The sequence below is a fragment of the Camellia sinensis genome, chromosome 13 (genome assembly GCF_055761805.1).
Source record: "Camellia sinensis isolate YWXY chromosome 13, ASM5576180v1, whole genome shotgun sequence".
Classification (NCBI taxonomy): Eukaryota; Viridiplantae; Streptophyta; class Magnoliopsida; order Ericales; family Theaceae; genus Camellia; species Camellia sinensis.
In genome coordinates this window covers 133,029,379-133,053,805 of record NC_138973.1, presented here as the reverse complement: position 1 = coordinate 133,053,805, position 24,427 = coordinate 133,029,379, and the positions used below count along the sequence as shown (strand labels likewise).

General features: G+C 37.2%; 1 protein-coding gene and 1 pseudogene across 2 annotated transcripts in view; one reads left to right on the top strand and one right to left on the bottom strand.

The window, feature by feature from the left end:
* LOC114256845 (azadirone synthase LFS-like) overlaps window positions 1-24,427 on the top strand; it is a 154,657-nt gene that overhangs the window by 87,144 nt on the left and 43,086 nt on the right. The window lies entirely within an intron of this gene.
* LOC114280807 (kihadalactone A synthase LFS-like) lies at window positions 2,154-5,911 on the bottom strand (annotated as a pseudogene). Its single transcript, XR_014349198.1, has 7 exons — window positions 5,767-5,911; window positions 5,585-5,685; window positions 5,445-5,503; window positions 5,087-5,143; window positions 4,800-4,845; window positions 4,579-4,658; window positions 2,154-2,307 (listed from the first exon to the last, which is right to left on the bottom strand). The product of XR_014349198.1 is annotated as a kihadalactone A synthase LFS-like (transcript).

Genomic DNA, 24,427 nt, shown 5'->3' with positions numbered 1-24,427 from the left:
CTTGGTTGGCTTGGTCATGGTTCAAGCCCCTTTGACTTGCTTCGAGCACTTGGGCCATTTGTTGTATGTTTGGCTTGACTTGTTGTTTGGTTTGGCACCATGTTTTAACATGATTTTCAATGCTTATGTTGCATGCTATATGTCCACGATATCCCTTTTCAAGTGTGCTTGAGAGTTGTCCCATTTGCGCCTAAGTATTGGCCTTTGATCGTGTGTATGTGTGCATGTGTATTTGGTCCCTTATTATAGCACTTTGGCCACTATTTTAGGCCTATTTAGAGTTGCCTAAATCATGTATAAGTCCATCTTTTCATCCATTTACATTGCCTTATGTTTGCTTGTATGCTTGCATAAGTGTCTTGCCATGCCATGTTGCATCCTTAGCTTGTATGTCTAGGTTGCATTGCATCTTGCATGCATGCCTTGTTCCTTGACTTGGTGATAGGAATTAGGCCTTGGTTTGTTTGTTTGGTTTGCATTTCATTTGACATGAAAGTTGCACACTTGATTCTTTGGGCCATCATGCATGGAAATGCGTGATTGGTGGTTCGAGAATCGAGACACATGTCCTCTTGAGTCACAAACATGATAGGGGACATGATTGGTGCATATATGCCTTGAATTGTACTGCCATGCTCTGCCTTGCCCTCTGTTGCTGTCAATTGCAGATTCTGCAGGAACACTCTGCCGACCGGCAGTGCCAAGTGCCGACCGGCAATCCTGTCTCTGCCGATAGCTTCATCAATGGCCGGTGGCCACATGACACTGCCGGTGACAATCCTATTCAGCCGGTGATGTCTCCCAGCATCCAGAGAAGCAATACAGAGGTTTTGGCAGCCTCCAGAGGAGTAAAAGAAGGAAAACAGAGGCAGCCTATGCATGGTGGTGCACTTCCGAGCAGGACCGAGCATGCATTGCATCGAGCTCTTCTCCTGGGGCGGTTTATCTGATTTTCCTAGATTAAATTAGTTTGCTTAGCTGATTAGCCAATTTGTAATATTTAATTAGCTTGCATAGTTAATTAATCTGTAATATTTATTTGGTCCCTCCGAGTGAGGGCAATTTTGTAATAAGTGTGGGTGAGTGTGTGAATGTCTTCCAAACCCCACTTCTTTCTTCCCTTTTATTTACCTGCTTTGATGGTTAGTATTAGGGCACGTTTAAATTAGCATACCTTATGCAATGCATGCGTGCATCCATACATTTGCTTTGCATGCACCGGGCTCGGTACATCATGCTAACTGCATTTGTATTTCAAATTCCAAATTGAATACGTGCATCAATTGGTTGCATTCCACATGCCATGTTTAGGTTAGCCGAGCCTACTCTAATTACATCTTGCATGTGTTGCATTAGTCAATTTGACATGAACTAGGATCACGCATGTTTGCTAACTAGTTTATTGTTTTGGCACGGAGTACGATGTAAGTATTTATGCTTTAACATCTCGCATGCGTGTGAATGCTAACATGATAGCATGCTTACTATGTGGCTAAGTGCTTATATGAGATAAACTGTTTGAATGCCTGTGGGTGAAGGTTGGATTGTCTGAGTTGGAAAAACTCGTTGAAATCCGTATTTTAGCCTACTTGCGAGTAGCAAATTCCAAAACATTTTCCAAAACAAACGGATATGCAATACTTATTTCCAAATTAGGCAATCTAGTCTATACTTGTTTGCTGCGAGCATAACATAGTAATTCTAGGCTAATAATTGGAATAAGAACACATAACGTTTTCAAAATCGGATATCATGGTTAGTAGAGGCCGGTCTTTAGACTGGGCGAAAGGGGGATCTCATAGCTGACCTTCCCCGATCGTACCCAAGCTCCCGAGCTGAGACAACTCCGGTGATGACGGACACGTGGCCTTCGGCACCGAGTCAGGGTTTCCTAAATTCCCCCTTAAAAAAATATTTAGGTGGCGACTCTGTATCTGGAAAAGCAGTCCATGTTTGGCACTTCTTTCTTAAAATCTGTTTTCTCAAAACGATTTGCTAGATTTGGACTCTTTGGTTCAAGATTAAGAACCGTGACACAAATCGAGTCCGAGCTGTAGTGACCCCAAACGAACAGAACGGGACTCACCCTCCCGGGGCGTTCGGGGGACGTCTACATATACAAACCATGGCAGGAAGGAGCTAACCTCTGTGTACTACCGTGGCAGGAAGAAGCTAACCTCTATGAAGCGAAAATCCCAGCAATATTGACGACTGAGTTTGGTGTAACATTTTTCGTATGACTCGAGAACAGCTTGAGTATCCTTGTACTGCTGGAGCATGTAAGTTTCACATTTGATTGGAGGAAACCTAGTCGTAAAGCAGCAATAAAAAAAGCGAAGCTTCATAAAAACAAAGAAGTTCAACATATTTTTAAAGAATGTTTGTTAATGCACAAAGGTTTTCGATTAATTAGACCACAGCTTAGCTATTGTTGGATATCTCAACTTTCATAATTTTTTGTAAGGCAAAATTCACTTTATCCCCATATAGCTTGAGATCGAAGCACTTTACCATTTGTGATTTAAATATAGGCATATTGTCCCATTGTGATTTTGGACTAAATAGCAACCTAACATCTGTTAACGCTTATCGTCAAAAGACTATTTTACCGTTGCGTGAAAAAAATAATACTAATAATTTGCTTTATCTCTACTATTATACACTTAATTTTAACTTAATCACATATTTTATTAATTAAACCATCTATTAGCTTTCAATTACTATTTATTTATACACACACACACACACACACATATATACACCTAATTATGTAAACTACTGAAACTGTTAATTGTACACAAATCTATATACCTAATTATTTAACCTAACTCCACTCCTAATTATACACACATGTACTTACATATATGGAGGGAGCTGAAGTAATGGCGATGGACGGAGAGGGGAGAGGGGAGTGCTGACGAGGGGCTGAAAAGGGAAAATGGGTCAGGGACAAGGACCGTGTAGGTAAGAGGAAATGGCAGCACTGGTGTTCAAGAAGGCAAGAAGAGGCGGGTGCACGGAGAGAGGCGATGGGGTGGTTGGAGGTGGTGGGAGAGAGCGAAAGTGTGGTTGGTTAGGGTTAGGGTTTGTAGGGATTTGGTTGCTCATGTAACAAATTTGGAAGTAATTGGATAAGATGAGGGCCAAAATGTCGTTTTCATTCTTATTTTTTTCAATTTTTTGTTTAAACAAATGCTCACTCTCCAAAGGTGTGTGCATCACAAATTATGTCAATTTTTTTTTTTTTTTTTTTTTTTTTTTTAACAAATCAAACTTTGTTAGTTTGAACAAAAAGGGTAACAATGGCAATTTAGCCCAAAACCATAAAGGGGCATAATCCAAATCAGCGCGTGCATTACAAATTCTGTTATTTTGAGCAGGAAAAGTAACGATTGATATGCCTATATTTGAATCACAGGCGAATCAAGTGCTCCGGACTCAAACCACAAGGGAGTAAAGTGAATTTTGCCCTTTTCCCTAATACCATTTGGCCTCTAAGTCAAATTACAAAACAGGAACAAAACCCAAATCCGAATAGACCCTCCTGTCAAACTCAGCCCTTCCCCACCCTCCGGTGCCATGCCCAACGTATGTTACATGGACTCAGGTACGAGTGTCGGGTGTGGGTGCGTACCTAGAGGTTAAACCTATCAAATCTCAAATTTAAGGGTACACGGACTCGACAAAAAATGATCATATTTTTATATTTTTAGTCTATTATATGAGATAAAATAATGTTATACGTAACATATAATGTCAAAAAGGCATTTTACTCATTTTATAGTAATTATACAACCATATATACATATAATGATAACATTAAATATAAACATACAAGAGATGTCTAATGGAAAATATTGAATATATATCTTACACACACCCTTGTCCAAGTGTCGGGTGTCCGACACGGGTATTTAATCTATTTTAAAGAGTCCATGTAACATAGCTCCCAGCCCCTTACCCACCTTGAGTGCCACACTGGCACCTCGTCTCGTCCATCCCCTCTCTCTCTCCCCCCCCCAACCCCAATACACACACACACACACACTTGTGCTATTTCCCAAGGCTCCCCACTTCATTTCCCCACCTCTCTCTCTCTCTCTCTCTCTCTCTCTCTCTCTCTCTCTCTCTCTCTCTCTGCTGGGTGAGATGGTTAGGATTTGGCCTTAAGAGGGAGAGAAGGGGAGGGGTGGGGGGTTTCATGGAGAGGTGTGGGGGCATCGGAAAAAAAAGAAGAATAAGGGGTTGTCAAGGAGCAAGGGGAGGGAAAGAAAGGGGTGGTGGAGGTGGCGTCGGCGGCTGGGTGGTTAGCCGAGGTTGGGGTGTTCAAAGAAAATCAACAAAATTTAAATTTGAGAATTGGAGTGTCCAAAGGAAGGGGGTCCAACCATTGTTTTGGAGTACATTTAGAGCTTCCTAGTTGTTCGCATACATTGCACGTTTCCTCGTGTCATTGTGTGGGTGATGGTTAATTTGTGATCATACGTACTCAGATCAGTTGCAGTTATTAATGGTTAATTCATGTTCATACTTAGATCAGATACAGGTATGAACAGTTTATCAATGTTCAATTCATACTTGGGAGGGTTCTCTTGTGACTGGCAGGTGGGCAAGCATTCCACGACACAATCATGACTAGGCTCCACAAAGTATGCAATCTGCTCAACAAACCAAAAAACAAAAACAAAAAAGAGCCATTTTGTGTATTAGACGATAATATTGCATAATGAGGCAATAATCAACATCCCTTGCAGGAAATTCAATTAGAGAACATTCAAAAGCTTCTAAAGGAGCCTTACAGAATATCTCTCCTGACCATTACCCAACACTCGATGCAATGTGGACCTGGATAACACACAGAAACCCAAGTATCATAAAATTATAATCCCAACACTCAGACCATGTACTAGAAAAATTGACATTCATGTTGGTGGCAATGAGAAATTATTGTTCTGGAATTTAAGCTATAAAGAAGGCAATGTCCCATATCATACTCAATATTATCTCACAATGAACAACTAAAAAAAAAACTATGGAATGATTGTCATGAAGCTACAAAGCCATCATTTTGACAAATGCACATTACCTAAAAATACAGTTGCTCCAGCGCTCTAGCATGTCACCAAGATTCACTATAAATGCTCTAAAAGTTAGATTTCAATCATCAAGACAGTAAGAAGATACTAATAATATAGTAAAATATTCATTCTACATCAAATTGTAGTAGCTAAATGTAATATATGGTCTCTTTCATGCAACTTCAGCGCATAATCACAAAAAGCATGTTACAATACTTAGACTACATCCAATAAAGGTGTCTAATATTGTCTAGAACTATGTAAACTTTTTTTCTTCTTTTTTTTTCTTTTTTTTTAATAACTAAGAACGAATCCTAGCAGGGCCCTTCGAAACAAGTCAATTCTGTGAAGATTCTATTCAATAACCCTTTTCATGGTGCTACAAATTTCCATTTCTGAGGTTTAGCATCCTTATCCCTGCATATCTGTAATAAATTGAAAAGATTACAATCCCTTTTTTGCAAAATATAGTGGAAATATATTTCAAATTTTAACTATATCAGTACTTGGAGACCATAGACGTCATCTGTTGCCAACAGTGTTATCAAACCAAAATCAGAATGTGCACCTGTTCAGTATATTCCCTTCATGGGATCAGAAACTCTACCTGATGAGTAACCAAACACTTGTCATGATACAAGTGACATCATTTACATTAGTATTCCATGATCTTTACTTTAATTTTCACTTTCATAATGTATCAGACGCAAGATTGCAATAGGCTTCCCAAGCATTTCTTGTCTATCAAAAAAGTCCACCTCTAGGTCAAGTGCAAGAGCTATGATCCTTGAAACTGCTTTTGCCACCTCACTACACTCATAAAAAAGATACATGAGGAAAATGAGAAACAAAATCATTAAAATAACCATACAAACAATGTCATATAATATATAATAAAAAAACTGAAAGTAGAAATTATGGTCAAACAAGTCACAAGACTTCAAATGGAATGATAGGTAACTGCTATTTTTGAGAGAGTCAAGAAATGGTGCAACTCAGAAACAGTGGTTGGATTCTGGTGACGAGACAGTGGAGAGGCGGTGGCGCTCAGAGTAAGGAAGGAAAAAATGGTTTCTTCACTGTATTTGTTGATAACATCCCTTCAGTAATGGACGCTAAAGCTCTGTACAAACTTTTCTCCAAGTTCGGGATCGTGAAGGATGCTTACATCCCATTCAAAAGAAGGAAAGTGATGAACTCAAGGTTCGGGTTTGTCCGTTATGACTGCCGTATATCAGCATCCGTTGCCATCCAAAAAGTGAAAGGCCTTTTTGTGGATGACATGATGCTTGTGGTTAAAATGGCTACCTACGATAGGAATAACAGATCTAAACAGAGCAAGAGAAAGTCTCAGGATACCAAAAGGAGCATGGATACAACTAATATCAGGGGCAGTGCTGCATACGTGGGCCACAGATCTTTTGCTGAAGTACTAAAAGGAGATACCTCTGTTTTGGATGGGCAATAGAGAGGGCAACGGTTGGCTCTATGATAGTGCAATAGTTAGATTTAACACAGAGTTTACCACACACAGCATTATGAAAGCTCTGAAAGAGAAAGGGTTGGAGCAGGTAGAAGTCAGGAAAGGGGGAGGTCGAGATATAATACTATCCTTTAAATCTACCAATGAGCTACAGTCAAACATTGGCAAGATTAGAGAGTGGTTCAAGGGCTGGAGCCAGTTTGTGATGGTTTGGAAGCCAAATCTCCATCTGCAGCAAGAGAGGTGCATTTGGTTGAGGTGCTATGATACACCCCTGCATCTCTGGAATAGGAATACACTTAACAACATTGGTAAGGTATGGGGCACCATTCTCAGCCTAGATGGTGATATCTGTCATCCTAAATCTTTTTCTCACACTAGAATCAGAGTAGCTACTGCGTGCATGGAACTTATCAACAAAACCATTTTTTTGGAGTGTAAGGGCATCTCTTATTCCATTCTTGTATGCGAAGATCATTTAGCCGATTCTGGTGGGTTGAAGATATCAGGAATGGAAGACTCTAACTTCACAGAAGCCAGTAACAGTGAGGAGGTTGGAAACACTCCAGAGGCAGCTGTAAGGGACAAAAATGATGGTGATGAGGTGGCACAAATGAGAGCTTTGTTAGGTACTGACCAGGTTTGCACTAACGGGATTGAACAAAGGAAAGAGTCTAGTTGTAGTCACATAGGGAAGGAAATAGGAACTATGGTTGAAGAGACTCTCTGTGCTGGCGGCTCCATCAGGACAGAGGGAGCATGCGTTGAGGGGACTTTGATGGAAGGGTCAGAGCAAAATTCAAAAAATAATGATAGCAGATTAAGGTGTGTTCAGCAAGCCCCTTCATCTGGCAAATCTAAAGATGGATGTGGGCCTGATATAAATTTGAGTGTCATTTTAGCCAACGAACTTATTGAAGACCTTGGGCCTGGCATTGGGCATGGTATCAACTTGGAGGTTAATTTGGCCCATGTGCCGAACAGGTCCCTAGCCAGTGGCTCTTCTAATAGGTCCGTTGAATCTAGTCATATGGCCCTTTTGCAATCTGCTGGGCATTCAAACAAGTTAGGGCCAAATGGAATAAGTTTAGTAAATCTCAATCAAATAGCCCAAGTTTAATCTCTTATTCCTTATCCAGAACCACTGCAAACTAAGAGGAAAAAAGGGAAGAAGAAGGCTTATATAGAGGGATTCAACAGCTTTGCTAGATTCCATGGCTTCAGAACTGCAGCATCTCATAAGAATTCCTCCAAGTCTGTCATTTTTAGACCGGCAGCTTCTATCTTTGCTCAGTCTGATTTATCTGAAAGTGGCTCATCTTCGAACAACTATCTTCTTGAAAAAGCCAAAGCTACTATACAATTGGGGAAATCATTGGGTGTTAATTACAACGGTGAGGAGGATATGGTTTTAAACAAGATAATTGACCTAGAGCTGAAGGATAAAGCCAGAATCACTAAAGAGGGGAAGGCTCAGAAATAAAACATTGCAGATGGGTGACTTGAGTGTATTATTCTGTTTACTTATGAAGCTACTTTCTTGGAATATTAGGGGTTTGGGTAAACCTGAGAAGAAGGGTAGAATCAAAAGTCTTATAGAAGACAAGCATGTTGATATTGTTTTCCTTCAAGAGATTAAGAAAGTAGTGGTTTCTGATAATGCTGTTAGAAGGCTCTGGGGATGCAGAAATATGGAATACATGTCTTCGCTCTCCTGGTGGGCTTCTATGTATTTGGGACCCTGCTGTCTTCCAACTCTCTGCTTGCTGTTGTAATAGGAGGTACATCTTGCTTTCTAGCTCCCTGTACAACTCTTTTGATTGTGTTTTGATTAACATATATGCACCAAATGATATCATTGCTAGATCAACTCTATGGGTTGATATCCTCAAGCTTAAAGACCATTTCCCTACTCCTTGGTGTATGGGTGGGGACTTTAATGAAATTAGGCATATAGGAGAAAGGGTAGGCTGCTCCAGGAGGGATAGGGGGATGCATCATCTTAATGAGTTTATTGGGAAATGTGAGCTCAATGATTTACCTCTTCATAGAAGGAAATACACTTGGTGTAATGCTTAGGAATCTGTGAAATGGAGTCATATAGATAGAATTCTGCTTGGCCCTGAGTGGCTGATTAATTTCAGAATGAAGCTATGTGGACTGCCTAGATTAATTTCAGACCACTGTCCTCTATTGATGATGGAAGATGAAAGAGATTGGGGACCCAGACCTTTCAGATTTCTAAATGCCTGGACTCTTCATCCAAGCTTTTCCAAATTCTTTGTCGATATCTGGAGTAGCACTTCGGTCACTAGATGAGCTGGCTACATACTTGTTCAAAAACTGAAGCATCTAAAGCTAGAATTAAAGAAATGGAATGTTGAGGTATTTGGCAATGTCTCATCCAAACTCAAAATTTCAGAAGAGGAATTACATGCATTTGATATCTTGGCACAAGAAAGACCTCTGGTTCAAGCTGAAATGGCAAGAAGAAGAGTGGTCAGAGGAGAGATGTGGAAGCTGCACAAAATGGTGGAGTGGATTTGGCACCAGAAATCCAGATTGAACTGGACACTAAATGGGGATAAGAATACTAGGTTTTTCCATGTTTTTGCCAATGCCAGACAGAGTAGGAACATGATTAACTCTATTGAAGTTAATGGGGTATCTTATGAGGATCCAAACAGTGTTAAATTTGAGGTCAATCAACACTTCAAGAAACAATTTGCGGAGGATTGGGCTAAAAGACCTGTCTTGGGAGGGGTATTCAAGACCATTGGGACATACTATGTTTCTCATCACCTTGTCTCAGAGTTCAGTGAAGTTGAGGTATTGGCTGCAATTAAGGATTGCAATAGCAAGAAAGCTCCAGGCCCTAATGGTTTTAACTTGCTATGCTATAAGAAATTTTGGAAGGTTATGAAGCCTAAGATTATGCAATTTTTTGCAGACTTCCATTCAAATAGAAAACTGACCTATGGCATCAACAGCACTTTTATTAGTCTAATTCCCAAAGTGGACAATCCCACTGGCCTGTCTGAATTCAGACCCATCAGTCTTGTAAGTTCCCTTTACAAAATTCTGGCTAAAGTATTAACACATAGATTGAAGCCAGTTCTACCCTCCATCATTGGTGAAACACAAACTGCATTCATCGGTGGAAGGAACATCCTAGATGGGGTTTTCATTGCCAATGAAGTGGTGGATGGATAGAAAAAGTCCAAGAAGCTTGGTCTGATCTTAAAGCTAGACTTCGAGAAAGCCATTGATTCTGTGAACTGGGAATTCCTATTTTCTCTTTTGTCCAATTTTGGGTTTGGGAATAAATGGATTTCTTGGATAAAAACTTGTGTTTCTTCAGTTAGAATCTCTATTCTTGTGAACGGTTCACCAACTACCGAATTCTCACCACAAAGAGGTCTTAGACAGGGTGACCCGCTCTCACCTTTTCTGTTCAATATCGTGTCTGAAGGTCTTAACATTCTTTTGGACAGAGCAATTAATCTTGGCATACTTAGAGGGGTGCTCGTTGGGTCAAAGGATGTTCTTTTGTCTCATCTGCAATTTGCGGATGACTCAATTATCTTTTCTGAAGCAGATTGGGATCAGATGGTGCTTATTAAAAGAGTTCTAAGATGCTTCAAAGTTTTATCTAGTCTTAGAATAAATTATCACAAAAGTGTGGTGTGTGGTGTTGGTGTGGACAATGCTCTCTTGCTCTCCTTTGCAAAGCTCCTCAACTGTCAAGTTCATAGCCTACCTCTGAGATTTCTGGGTCTACCTCTTGGTGCCAACCCCGGGAGAAAATCTACATGGAAATCTGTGCTTGACAAATTCAGATCCAAACTCTCGGGGTGGAAAAGAAAACTGTTGTCTTTTGCAGGTAGATTAACTCTAATAAAGTCCACCTTATCTAGTTTACCAGTTTATTTTCTCTCTTTATTTAAGATGCCTGAAGGTGTGGCTAGAGAAATCGAGAGGATTGAATCAGCTTTTTTATGGGGTGGTAATGACCTGAAAAGAAAAGTCCATTTAGTGAAATGGGGGGAGGCCGCAAAAAGCATTAATCAAGGGGGTGTAGGCATTAGAAGAATCAGAGATGTAAATGCATGCCTATTGCTTAAATAGTGCTGGAAATTTGGAACTCAAATTAACTCTCTTTGGAGGAGGGCTATATGTAGCAAATACAAGATAGATGAAGCTTGTTGGAATCCACCGATAAGATTCTCTTACAAACATTCTAGAGTTTGGAGAGTCATCTTATCTATCGGGAATCATAGCAGTAATATTTTCAATTTTTATGTGGATAATTGTCAAATTAAAGTGGGGGACGGAAATAGAATTAAGTTTTGGCATGACAAATGGTGTGGCAACACTTGCCTTAAGAATGATTTTCCCCTCCTTTTCAATCTCTCAACTGATAAAGATGGTTCTCTTCATCAATACTTTGCAAGGAAAACCAGCCCAACCATTTGGAATTTTCCCATTAGAAGAGTGATGTTTACTTGGGAATTGGATGAAGAATCTAGTTTGCTTAGAGCCCTATCTTCAGCCCCTTCTCTGTCTCTTCACAAAGCTGACTTTTATTTTTGGGCTTGTGCTACTGCAAGCACTAGTGAGTTTTCTGTTTCTTTAATATACTCTTTCAGTAATTCCATCCTTGGTCCTCATCTTCCAATCTGTAATCATATTTGGAATAGAGCTGTCCCTCCTAAGGTTTCTTTTTTTCTATTGGTTGGCTTGGAAGAACAAAATTAAGTCAGCAGAATTTATGCACAGAATTGGTATTTTAGACCCTTCTGTCTCCATCAGTTGCACCTTCTGTGGCTATGACTCTGAATTTGCTTCCTAAGTCTTGCATTACTGCCCCTTTTCTTGGCTGATCTGGTCTTCAATTATTCGCGAATGGTGGCTTTCTTGGTGCATTCAAGATTCAGTTGACGGCCTTCTCCAATGGTGGATGAGTGTAAACTTCAAGCACTTTGATAGATTAATTTGGAGAGCTATCCCACTCATTGTTCTTTGGTCCCTGTGGAAATGTAGAAACGAATGTATTTTCGAAGAGGCTCAACTAAATTTTTCAGATATGAGTGAATCTATCAAAATCAGAGCTGTACTATGGCTGAAAGCAACCATTAAGGACCTTCCTTTCTCAGTTGATAACTTAACCTTCAATTGGAGACAAATCAGAGCTGGGTTCACAAATCATTAGATGGGCTGGCTGGTTGTCTCCAGAGCTTTATCATCTTTCAATTGCAATTTGGACTGCTAATCTGTTCTGGGTTGGAATAGCAGAGGGTTTTGTTCTGGTTTGAACTGCTACTTTGTCCTGGATTTGCATCTGTTTTGTTCTGGTTCAATCTAGATTTGTATCTGGTTTGTCTCGTGGATTGCCATCAGTGGCTGATTTGCATCTGGCTGGGCTATTTGTCTATCTGGTTTATTTGTCTACTTGCGGATCAACTGGGGTTGCTGATTTGCTGAGGTTGGAGCATGTTCTTTGCTCTGTTGGAGTTTCTCTTCTTGTTGCAATTGTGTTGCTGCTAATAGGGTTTTGCTACTGATTGCTCTGTTAGAGCTTCTCTTCTTGCTACAAATGTGTTCTGTTCTGGCTGTTGCAAATTAGACTTTATTTCTCTGTTGTAATCTTTTGTTTTCTCTATTGGTTTCTGTAACGCCCTCGAAAAAAATAACATTAAACCCATCAAACAAGACATGCGTTGACGTATAAACAAACCACCTTCTATTATTCATTAGCGTCTCATTACATAAGTATTACATGTTAACATCATAACAAAATGCCCTACGGGCTTACAGCTTTCCAAGTTAACACTTGGTTACAACAAAGAGTACTAACTCGATACACATTAAGCCCTTGGCTTGAAGTTACATGTAATACATCAAAAGTAAAACAACAAAACATGTCCGCCTTTAGCCTCCCAGCTAAGTCCTTGGAGGTGGCATGCTTCCTGTACCTGAAAATGATGTTCCCATATAGGGTGAGCCACAGCCCAGTAGAAATACACTAAACCAACCATGAACAATGACTAAAACATTAGCAATTGATAGATGGCCAACACTGATACAATCACATAAATTTCATATTTATGTCTTACAACTTATGAGTCTAAGTTACCTTTCATTTTCCCTTTTTCAACAGATAAGCATGTCAGCTCTATCATCATTTCAACAGATATGTATAAAAACTATATCTCACATTCAGATAAGCATAAAAGCTATATCCATATTCTCAACAGATATGTATATCAACAATACCCACAGATAAGCATACAAGCTGTATCCACATTCTACAACAGATATGTATATCAACAATATCCACAGATAAGCATACAAGCTGTATCCACACTTCACAAAGATAAGCATATGAGCTCTATCTTCACTTCTCTAGACAAGCATATGAGCTCTGTCTACGGAGTTCATCCCCTATCTCCTCCCAATACCTATCCGGTTTAGAGGTACATCCCCTATCTTCCCCTAAACCGCGGAGTACATCCCCTATCTCCTCCTCTACACATAACGTATACAAACACAAAGGTTCTATATACAATCACATAATACATATAATTAATGTATTCTATCAACCGTCAAGTTCCATGACACATTTCATTGATTAGTTTCAGTTTACTTAATCATCAAGCATTGTCTACAACAATCACGACTATCCTCCACCGATAGCCCAAAGCAGTTATTTCTAAATAGAAAATAAATGCACAATGGATATTCAATCAACATTTCATTCCTTCATTCCTCTCAATTAATTATCCCAATTAATTAAACAATGTAATTAGGTCAATTCCCATAATTAACATTTCAACCCTTAGGTCCCATTTTCATCAATGATTCAACATTAATTCCATTTTCCATGCCAAACATGCATCTAGGTTTATTATGAATAAAACCCCAACTTTTGTAAAATTACACAAAAGCCCCAAACTTTCACAAAATCACCAAACCAAGCCCAACATCTCAAAATACCAAAATTTAAAGACAAAACCCATAGAGAGGAGTAGGTTATCCCTACCTCAAACCCGGAGTCCCAAAGGAGAAGACGACAAAACCCAACGTGCTCCAAAACCCGAGATTTTCAGATTAAAATGAAGCCCTCGACGATCAACAACCTTTTTGTAAAGGCCAAAGGTGAGTAAATCACTCCTACTAGATCAAAACCTAGAGAGAAGGTAGAGTCTAGAGTGAGAGGCTCAACAATGGTGATTTTTTAGAAAAGTAAGAGAGAGAAGAGAAAGCAAAAAGTGATTTGAAAAGTCACAATTTCGGGACTTTAACCCAGTCTCCCGCTCGAGCGTAAAACACCCCGCTCGAGCGGCCACTCACAGACTTACGCTCGAGCGGCCAACCTCCCGCTCGAGCGCAGAATGCACTCGCTCAGCACTTTGCAGAACCAGACCTCCGCTCGAGCTCCCAACCCTACGCTCGAGCGTACAACACTGCACAACAAATACTGGATGGGTGTATTCCACGCTCGAGCGCCAACATCTACGCTCGAGCGGACAGGCCAAAAATCTGGGCAACTAGTTTTGGTTTCTAAACTCAACCAACCTGAAACAAACCCACCCAACACATCCCATAACTCAAATATGAAGTAAAGAGGATGCAAACAAGATAATAGTCAACTACCAACATCTACAGACACAAGTCTGGATCACTATACAACAAGGGTAAACCCGAGATCGCTATAGTTTCTCACCAACTAGGAGGTTGGAGCTTTGATTAGCTCCAAGCTCCTCTTTATTGGTGTGTCCTTCATTTTGTTGGTTTTAGCATCAATAAAGTCTTTTGTTTTGCCGATCAAAAAAAAAAAGAAAAAGGTAACTGCTATTTTTACAAATGAATTTCTAGAGGGAATGGAGAACAACTCCTAATAGAATAACTATTATACATTTATATGTTGTTAATCTTGTATATTTTGAAGAGAAATAGTTGTATTAAATATAAAATATGAGTAGGTGCCATACATTTAGAAGTTATCTCATTAGCATGCAAATTATCAACTCAATTCTTATCTTATTAGCTCTTGTGATTTTCACCCAAAAAAAAAAACAAAAAAAAGAAACCATATATATAGGAACAGAAGAAAGAAAGGAATTGAGATCCTTTATAATTAAATTATGAAATTAATTTGTAAATGAGAGAGTCTTTAATTTTTTAACTTTTTTAATTAGTTGGAAAACCAACCTTAATAATAATTTTCAAAATAATTAAAGTATTCTAATTTTCTTTTCTCAAACTACAAAATAATAATAATAATAAATCATATAACAAATGATTCATTTAACATAAATTACAACTACGCATGTGACTCACTGAAATATTAATTTAATTCAAAATTAATTTCATAATCTAATCAGAGAATTTGAATTTGGTACGAATCAGCAACATTTAATTAGTAAAAAGATGGCTAAGTGTAATCCATTGTCATTCATAAGGAACATGATTGTCTCTAAATGAGTGTCACAATTGCATGGTGCTCTTAGATTCCATCAGCTTATTTATGAAGACTCATTTTGATGATCTGAAATATATATCTTTTAAAAAAAAAAGTAGCAGATTATTTATCTAAAACATCAGATTGATCAGATAATTATAGTTAATCATTAACATAACCTTCAAAATAATAGACGATTTATTCACAAAATCATATTTATTAGTTTTTATTTTTATTTTTTTGAAACTAAATCTAATTTGATCATGTAACTATGGTTATCCGATGATTTTTTAGATGAATAATTTGCTCGAAAGATCTTACAAGTTAAATGATTTTGATTACCAAAATAAGTCCAATAATAAGTTTATCAAGAATTAATAACACGGTCCAATTAAGCCTTCGTTTGGCAATGACTTTTTAAGTTAGCTTTTTGACTTTTTTAGTCTAACACTTTTTTGTTCGTTTGGTATTCTTGAGCCAAGGTTTGAGCCAAGGTTCCATTTGTCCATAACTCCTCCCTTCTACAACCTTGGGCTGCCCCTTGGTGCCCAACCCAAGTTAGTACACCAAGAGCTCATATACACACATAAGTTCTCTTCAAGTTTTAATGTGGGACAAGGAAACCCACATTTAATTCCTTAAAATGTCTAATCCACGAACCCGAAAACAACGCCAAGTTCCCATTCACTCATAAATGGTTTTGACGAACCGTCTTCACCGTGTGACTTGCCATGCGACAAGGAACACGTCACCTCTTCGGACCTACCCCAAATGACGTTTGGGGCCCACTCAATTGTGGGCTCAAAATTGGCCCAAAATAAGCCTTATAAAACCAAATTTTCCAACAACTTTATTAGACAATCATTTTCAATTCAATTACAGACTTTGTGAATTAAATAGATAAAATTGATAATTTAATGATACAATATACAAAAAGAAGGATAATTTATAAGATAAAGATATTAATTCAAAAAAATTTAAAGCATAAAGATAAAATTAAATTTAATTATTGAGATGCACACAAACTCACTTAAACACTAATTAAAAAAATAACAATTTAAAAACAAGAGAGAACCTCCTAGAGGACAGATCAAACATGGCCAAATGATCTACGTAGGTATGGACGAGATCTTCCACAAGTTTGGGGGGGTAGGAATTGGGTTTATGAAATGACTTAATTGGCCTCTTGAGTAAGAATTATTAGAAAGACCGGGCACCTTTTTTGTGAAATGGCAAACGTGACTTATAAGTAGTGTTTGGTGCCGAAATTAGTGTTGTCTTTAATAATATATATAGAAGGTAGAAATCTTTTCTATAGGAAAAGTGAGGTGAAATGCTCTTTTCTTTACTCTACAAAGAGAAACCAATTCATTAGTGATCACTCCGGACCAGGGATGGTCAAGAGGATCCTCCAATGATCAAGTCAAAATGATGACCGGTCATATAGTACTCTTTTGGATATCATTCACATAATTGATGTTACTTTATTTTTTCTCATAAAAAATAGTGCAGTTCTAATCATACATTGCGTTTTTTTGGTGTCATTTTTTACCAGTTGAAAGTCGATAATTATAAAATTAAGAAAAAAAAAACACACACACACACACACACACACATCTTCCTTAATAATAATTTTTTTTTCTCAACTTATTTAAGTTATTTAAATTACCCCTACAACTTTAGCATATGATAAAAATAAAAAATAAATTATAAGCAACTCCATAACATGCGTTACACATTCTTATATGCTAGATATCATACATTATATGAAAATACTTGTCAAACTCCACTTGAACAATGATGTGTAGAAGGTGAAAATCTCCTTTTGATTAGCATATCTTCTAAGGGTAATTTTGTCATTTTAACATACAAGTTTGTTGGCTGTTTAATTTATCAGTTCCGTTTTGTAGCTCGAAATTATTTAGGCCTGAGTGGCTCGACTGCCCAAAACGTCGTTTTGGGCAGTATTTTTTTATTTTTTATTTTTGTGTTTTTCCTTTTCTCTCTGCAGATGAAGAGAAAGAAGAAGAAGAAGAAGAAGAAGAAGAAGAAGAAGAAAAGGGAAGATGAGGAGAGAAAAGGGAGATGTGTAAGAGAGAGAGCATATCCTCATCATCATCAACAACAACAACAAACAGAACAGAGAGAGAGAGAGGGAGAGAGAGATCTATACACATCATCATCAACAGAGAGAGAGAGATATATAGATCTATACACGTGCACATAACACACACAGAGAGAGAGAGAGAGAGAGAGATCTATACACACACAGAGAGAGATCTATACATACACATAGAGAAAGACATACACAGATCTATGTATCTGTGTATACATAGATCTGTTCATGATGGCGCCGGTGATGGTTCCTCTCTCTTGCCTCTTCTCTCTTCCTCTTCTTTTCTTTTCCAACTCTCTTCCTATTTTCTCATTCTCTCTCTCTTTTCTGTCTCTCTGTATTCAAAAAGCAAGAAAAAGAAGGAGAAAAAAAAACCCAAAACGATGTCGTTTTGGGTTTCGAGCCAATTCGAGCCAGTGAATTTCGAGCTACCAAGGATTATTCTTAATTTATTTCCGTAGTTCCAAGTTTCTACACTTTACTGGATGCTACTTTATTGGATGTTAAGATATGAAAATCACAACATGATTTAGTTGATTAGGTTAATCATAAGAGCAAGCATGATTATTAGTGCCTAATTATGGTAGAATATTAGGTGTAGTATGCGCTTGCATGCTTTGCTAAGCTGTAAAGTTATTATTTTAGTACCTTGTTATAATAGTACTTAGGTAATACCATGTGTTGCACTATTATGTAAGAAATGATTCTAATGCAGATAAATATTTAATTAATAATAATTTAAGGCAATTTAATTTTGACTAGAACACTATCAAAAACGTGTCGTGTTGACAACCTTATATATTGGAATTATCAAAACACGTATATGATGGATAAATTAATTATACAATTATCTTTGTATACATTATAATGCAAAGTAATACATAATATATACATATATACTTCAATGATGATATCTTCAACAGTTGTTTAGAGGAGTAGGAATTTTATTGATAGTTAACAGATTGCGACATTTGCTTCATAATAGTAGTCGTATTACTACTAGGCTTGAAACATCTTACAAGAATTATGATAAGATTATAACTACTGCTTGAAGATGATATTAGAATTACTTAAAATACTTGTGTTCTGGCAATTATGTTTCTCAAAAAGAAAAAATAAAAATAAAAATTTAAGCATTACTCAAATCGAAACTATAACAATCTCTTAAATGCAATGAAGTATGTAGAAGGAGCATGGAAGGCACAGAGCTCTTAGAGCCCAAACCACAAAAGATCATGTGAATCTATAGATCAGTCCAAAAAGGCCTAACTAAGTTTCAACTTAGCCCAGAGGCAGAATATATAGAAATGACTTTCCCTGACTTTTGAAAAACATGCAACGAATCTTATGGTTTCAATATAATTACATTTCGCTCCCTTAAGATTTAATTCAAATAAGTAACCTTTTCGTTAATAATTCGTTAGTTATATGAATAAAAAATAATTCTTAATTATGACCTATTGTAGTTATTGTTTTGGTTATGAAAGGTTTTTAATTATGCCTCAAGTGATGTTTGGTTATAACCTATTTTGATGTTAGTCATGACTTATTTATAACTCATTATGGTGTTAGTTATGTTCTATTGTGGTTATGACCAGATTTTTTGTTAGGTTTGACCTTAGCTCAAATTTACATCTCAATTCGAGAGGCCCCTGAGACCATTATGGGTCTTGTTTTGATAATTCAAACTATTCATTTTATAAGGCTCTCAATGTATACCATTCATGAAAAATAAATTAGCTCGATCTGATAATCGTAACTTTTTCATTTTATCGCATTTGTCTCAAAAAAATAGATAACAAATATATTTTTGAAAATAGACCATTTAAATTTTTAGAAACAAGCACAAAAAAATGAAAATGTTACGATTATCTGATCGACTTAATTTTTGTATAGATAATATACATTAAGTATCTTACAAAATGAATGGTCTGTAGTGGCCTTCATAGGCCCCTCAAGTTTCCCTTATTTAAGATGTGAATTTAAGAGAAACCCAACCCTTTTTGATATGTCTCAAGTGTCACTACAAGAAAATGCATGTTTGGCGACTAAAATTGGCGACTAAACCAATTTTAGTCGCCAAAAACACCACATTGAGCGACTAAAAATCAGCTTTAGTCGGCATTGATTGAACCTTTTTTAGTCGCCATATAGTATAATTGGCGACCAAATTTCCCTTTAGTCGCTGTTTGTTACCAATTTAGGCTTCCAACATTTAATTTTGTCGCCGTATAGTTTCATTTGGCGACTAAACTTTTTTGTCGCCTAAAAAAGGGGATTTTTGTGATTACTTTTTGACGACCAAAGCTAGGTTAGTCATTGTATATTCAGCATTGCCGACGAATTTTTGAATTTAGTAGCCGAAGAGGCATCTTTAGGCGACCAATTGTTTGTCGCCGTTAAGGTTTTTTGGCGACAAATAGTCGTTTAGTCGTGAAATGTTCAAAAAAAATTTTAGAGGGAAAATAAGTAATTTTCGCGCCCAGTACATATATATTACACACAGAGTTTTTTGTTCTCTTTTGTCTCACACACCGACATCAACATACCAAACCCGTCCCTACCAAAACCGTCGCTCACCACCGGCGATCATCACCATCGCAGGCCACCGGCGCTTGCCGCCACCACTACTGCAAATCGGCGATCATCACCATCGCAGGTATGTTTCTGTCGTCTCTCCCCCTCTCTGTCGATCTGGTTCTATCTGCTTGTCGATGTCTCTCCCATCCCCTTCTCTCACGATTAATTTTAGGGTTTGACATGTTTTTGTCCTTTCATTTTCCATTTATTTCGTACACAAATTTTTAGGGCTTTTCCTGATTTCGTGAATGGGTGTGGTTGAAATTGCAGATTGTCCATTTGGATTTTGGATTTGGATTGTTGATTTTGGATTCTTTTTGTATTGTTTAAATGTGCCTCTGTTTCGGCAAAAATGTTCCAAATCGGTTCGAAAATGTTCCAAATGTGGCTCTGTTTTTTGAACACACTTGTTGATTTTGGATGCTTTTCCTGATTTAGTCTTATCTATAAATGTGCCTCTATATTTTGTATCGAAAATGTTCCAAATGTTCCGATGGTGTGACTCAAATTCGAATTAAGTAAAAGAATTTGTTTTTTAAAAAAAATCACAAATCGGTTCGATTCAATCCTAGTTCTTGACACTTAGGTCCATGATTTTATAGTTATGATTTTAATTTGAAATTTAGTTCCATTTATTTAAAGATATATATATATATATATATATTTTATTTTTCATACACTTAAGTATCTTATCAATATCACTTATATATTCATAAGTTTTTAACCCTCTTCTCTTGCAAATAAGTCCTTGACCCACTTCTCCTACAACTGTGTTCTTATATAATGATAAGACTAATTTTAAGCAATGATTCAAATAAATATTATCTGTAAAACGATTATATATTGTCTGATATTTGAGAATGTTGTCATTATATTGTGCATGATGACTTGTTTATAGAAATCGTAGTTCCAAATTGAAATGAATCCCGTTTTCATAGTTTGGTTGAAAACTTTCAATATTTTCAAGATTCAGTTTGATTCCAAATTTCATAAAACCATAGCTAATAACTCGATGTTAGTTTACTTCAAAACCAAACCAAATTCAACCTTGCTCTCCCCTAACTCGAATCGTAACCACTAAATCAGTTGAGAATAAGCTTGATGATCATAGTATGAGATCATCTTTCCCAATTCCTATCCACCAAATCACTTCAGAATAAGCCCCTGACCACTTTATGACATCGTCTGTCCAAATTCTTGTTTCATTCTATATCCCAATCCCTATCTTCATTTTCTTTATTCAAGAGACGAAAGACAAGAGATATACTTAAGCTCTGCATCTAAATTGGGTTAGGTAGTTGTCATTTGAAACATCTCAATTCAATATATATATTTTTTTAATAAAGAATTGCAAGTTTAAAATTATAAATTATCTGGATTCTCCTTTTAAAACAATTAGACACATCCAAATTGGTTTGTTTTTGTAGCCTACACTCTTCATGACCCATACATTATTGTTTGATTTAAAACTCAGATAGTTCAATACTTCTCTCTACACATTTCAAGAAGAGTAAGACAAAGATAGTTCAAAAAATATAGAACTACCTTCGATGACCGCAACGGAGAAACATATACATTATGAACACATACCCCATCACGGCGTGTTGATGACCAATCAAGCAAAACACTACGAAAAACTTGAGGTTTACACTGTCGTTGATTTCTATAGTTGAAAATAATTTCTTTAAAAGTCAGCCTCAGTTGAGAAATCTGTGGCCACCACATAAGAAATTAGGATTACAAAGTGTGATTAATCAATAGCCTAAATGCTCTCACATCTTTCTACCGCAAACCGTTGGAACTCCGTAGAAACAATAGAGGATAATCTGGTCAATATGATGATTACAGAACATGGTCGTCCTTTCACTCATAATTTGTTGAAAATAGATGGAAAATAATCTCTCTGATCTCCTGAGACAGCTGACCCTTTCAACCATACCGTTGATTCTGAAAGCACCTAACTTGACAATCTAAGTTGCACTATCTTACTGTAGAATGGGGACAATAATAGAATGGCAATGGCCAATGTAAGGCACCAAACCATATTCTAACTACATTTCATTTGTCTAGGCCCTCAATAGGCTTGGGCCATCTCTAGTTCTTGAGTGCTCCTGTGATATTGTTTAATGTCAAAATTAGAGTGAAAAATGTTAAACTCTAGTTCTTAAGATATTGTTTAATATCAAAATCAAAGTGAAAATGTTTTGAAAATATGTGAGAAAGAGTTTTAAAAGTTAAAGACAAAGTGTTTCTGAGATTGATGAAATTTGTTGTTTTTTATCTTTTTGTAATTTTTTTGTGGTAATCTAAATTGAGAATATGTGCTATGCAATAATAAATAAACCCATTTTATAATGAGAAGAGAGTGACAGTGGCCATTGTTCATGTTCCTATCTAAATGTATCAAGGGTTCAAGCCTTCTTTTTGCAAGATACACCTCAAATGTACTTGACATTAGTGCATTATTGTTTCTTTAAAGAAAAATCTTGATCGTTACACATGATGCATTATCGTTTTTTTCAATTTTCTTTTTTGTTAGATGATACTTACAAGGATCTCCATTTCTACATGTGCATCATGTGTGTTTTGAACTTCTACGTTATGTACTTAGAATAATGATATATAAACAATGTTTTTATAAAATAAAATAAAAATATTCATAATGATGTAACTTCTTGTAATCATTTTATTTTCAATCAAAATATCCATAATTATTTTCATAATTTTATAAATGTCATTCATAGATTATTGTCGATCTAGTTTGTATATAAATTTTTTGTTTATAAATCGTTTTTCATATAGATATATCTATATTTAGGATTTAAAGCTTGATTTGGTAGGAATAGAATAAAGATACAAATACTAATCCAAGAAGCTAGAGTGAGAAGAAAATTTGAAAAAGATTAATGATTTCTTATGATCATCCATGAGACCGATCTGTTATTACTATTTTGTTCATTTCAAAAAGCAATGCTAATCGAACCCCTAAACTTACTTAAGCTCTCTTCCATTACAGAGTATTTTTCTAAGTTGTCGTCCATTCCCAGGTTCATCTTCGCTTCATGTCTACTATTCCAATAAAGGACAAGAGTTGGATGAAGATAACGGATAGGCTAAAAAGTAAAGAGTATGTACAAGGTGTTCAGTCATTTATTGAGTTCGCTACGAAGAATTTAGGGCCGCAGGATGAAATCTGTTGTCCTTGTGTTGATTGCTTGAACGGTACGAAATTACCTCGACATGTTGTACGGTTGCACTTGATTCGAAGAGGAATCACATGTTCTTATTGAACTTGGGTCCACCACGGGGAACGTGTTCCCATGTTTCGTGCTCATCCTACTATGCAAAACGATGATACTCAAACCGACCGAGCTGGAATGACTACCAATCACGAAACTGTGGATGAACTTCCAACCATGTTATAAGAGATTTACATGAGTGGTCTCATGGATGATCATATCAACGAAGAACGTACTTGTTCGGAGAGGCACAATTTGTTGAAGTTCATGAAGTTGTTCGATGATGCTCAACGTCAAGTATATACACAGTGTGAAAAGTTCTCCATCTTGTCCTTCATAATTAAGATGCTTCACGTGAAGGTGTACAATAAATGGAGCAACAAATCTTTCGATATGGTTATGCAAGTTTTCAAAGACATTCTACCAAAGTGTGATGAAAATGTTCCATGGACCCTTTATGAAGCGAAAAAGTTCTTACGCGAGTTGGGTTTGGGATATGAGGCCATTCATGCATGCAAGAATGATTGTACTTTATTTTGGAAGGACAACGCCGCATTGAAGAATTGCCCTACATGTACGGAGTCTAGATACAAGTTGAACGACAAGACGGGTAAAAAAATTCCACACAAAATACGGAGGTACTTTCCTTTGACACCGAGGTTGAAGAGATTGTATATGTCAAAAAAAACAGCTGCATATATGAGATGGCACAAAGCTAAGCGTCTGGATGATGGAGTCTTGCGACATCCAACTGATGGTGAGGCATGGAAGGACTTTGATAGGCTGCATCCTACGTTCTCTGTGGATCCTCGGAATGTACGGCTAGGGCTTGGCACGGATGGTTTCAACCCATTCGGACATATGAGTACATCGTATAGCATGTGGCCCGTAATGTTAATGCCTTGCAATCTACCCCCATGGAAGTGTATGAAAGATCCATTTGTCATGATGTCATTGCTTATTCCCGGACGATCCGCACCTGGAAAGGCATCGATGTTTACTTGCAACCATTAGTAGAAGAGTTAACTAATCTGTGGGAGCATGGTGTGCAAACATATGATGCCTCAAACGACCAAATATTTACAATGCATGCAGCAGTCATGTGGACCATCAACAATTTCCCTGCATATGGTTCCTTGTCTGGTTGGAGTACAAAAGGTTACCTAGCCTGCCCAAATTGTAACATCGATGCATCATCTCAGAGTTTGCGAAGTAAGATTGGGTATATGGGTGCTCGATGGTACTTACCTGAGAACCATAATTGGCGTAGAAATAAGCTATTCAACGGTGAAATTGAGAATCGGTCCAAACCTGTGGAGTTATCGGGAGAACAAATACTGCAGCAAATTAATTTGGGGACGTACAAGCCGTATGGAAAGCATCCAACCAACCAAAAAGGACAACGGACTGAAAATCCAACTCCGAACTAGACAAAAAGAAGCATTTTGTTCGACCTACCCTATTGGA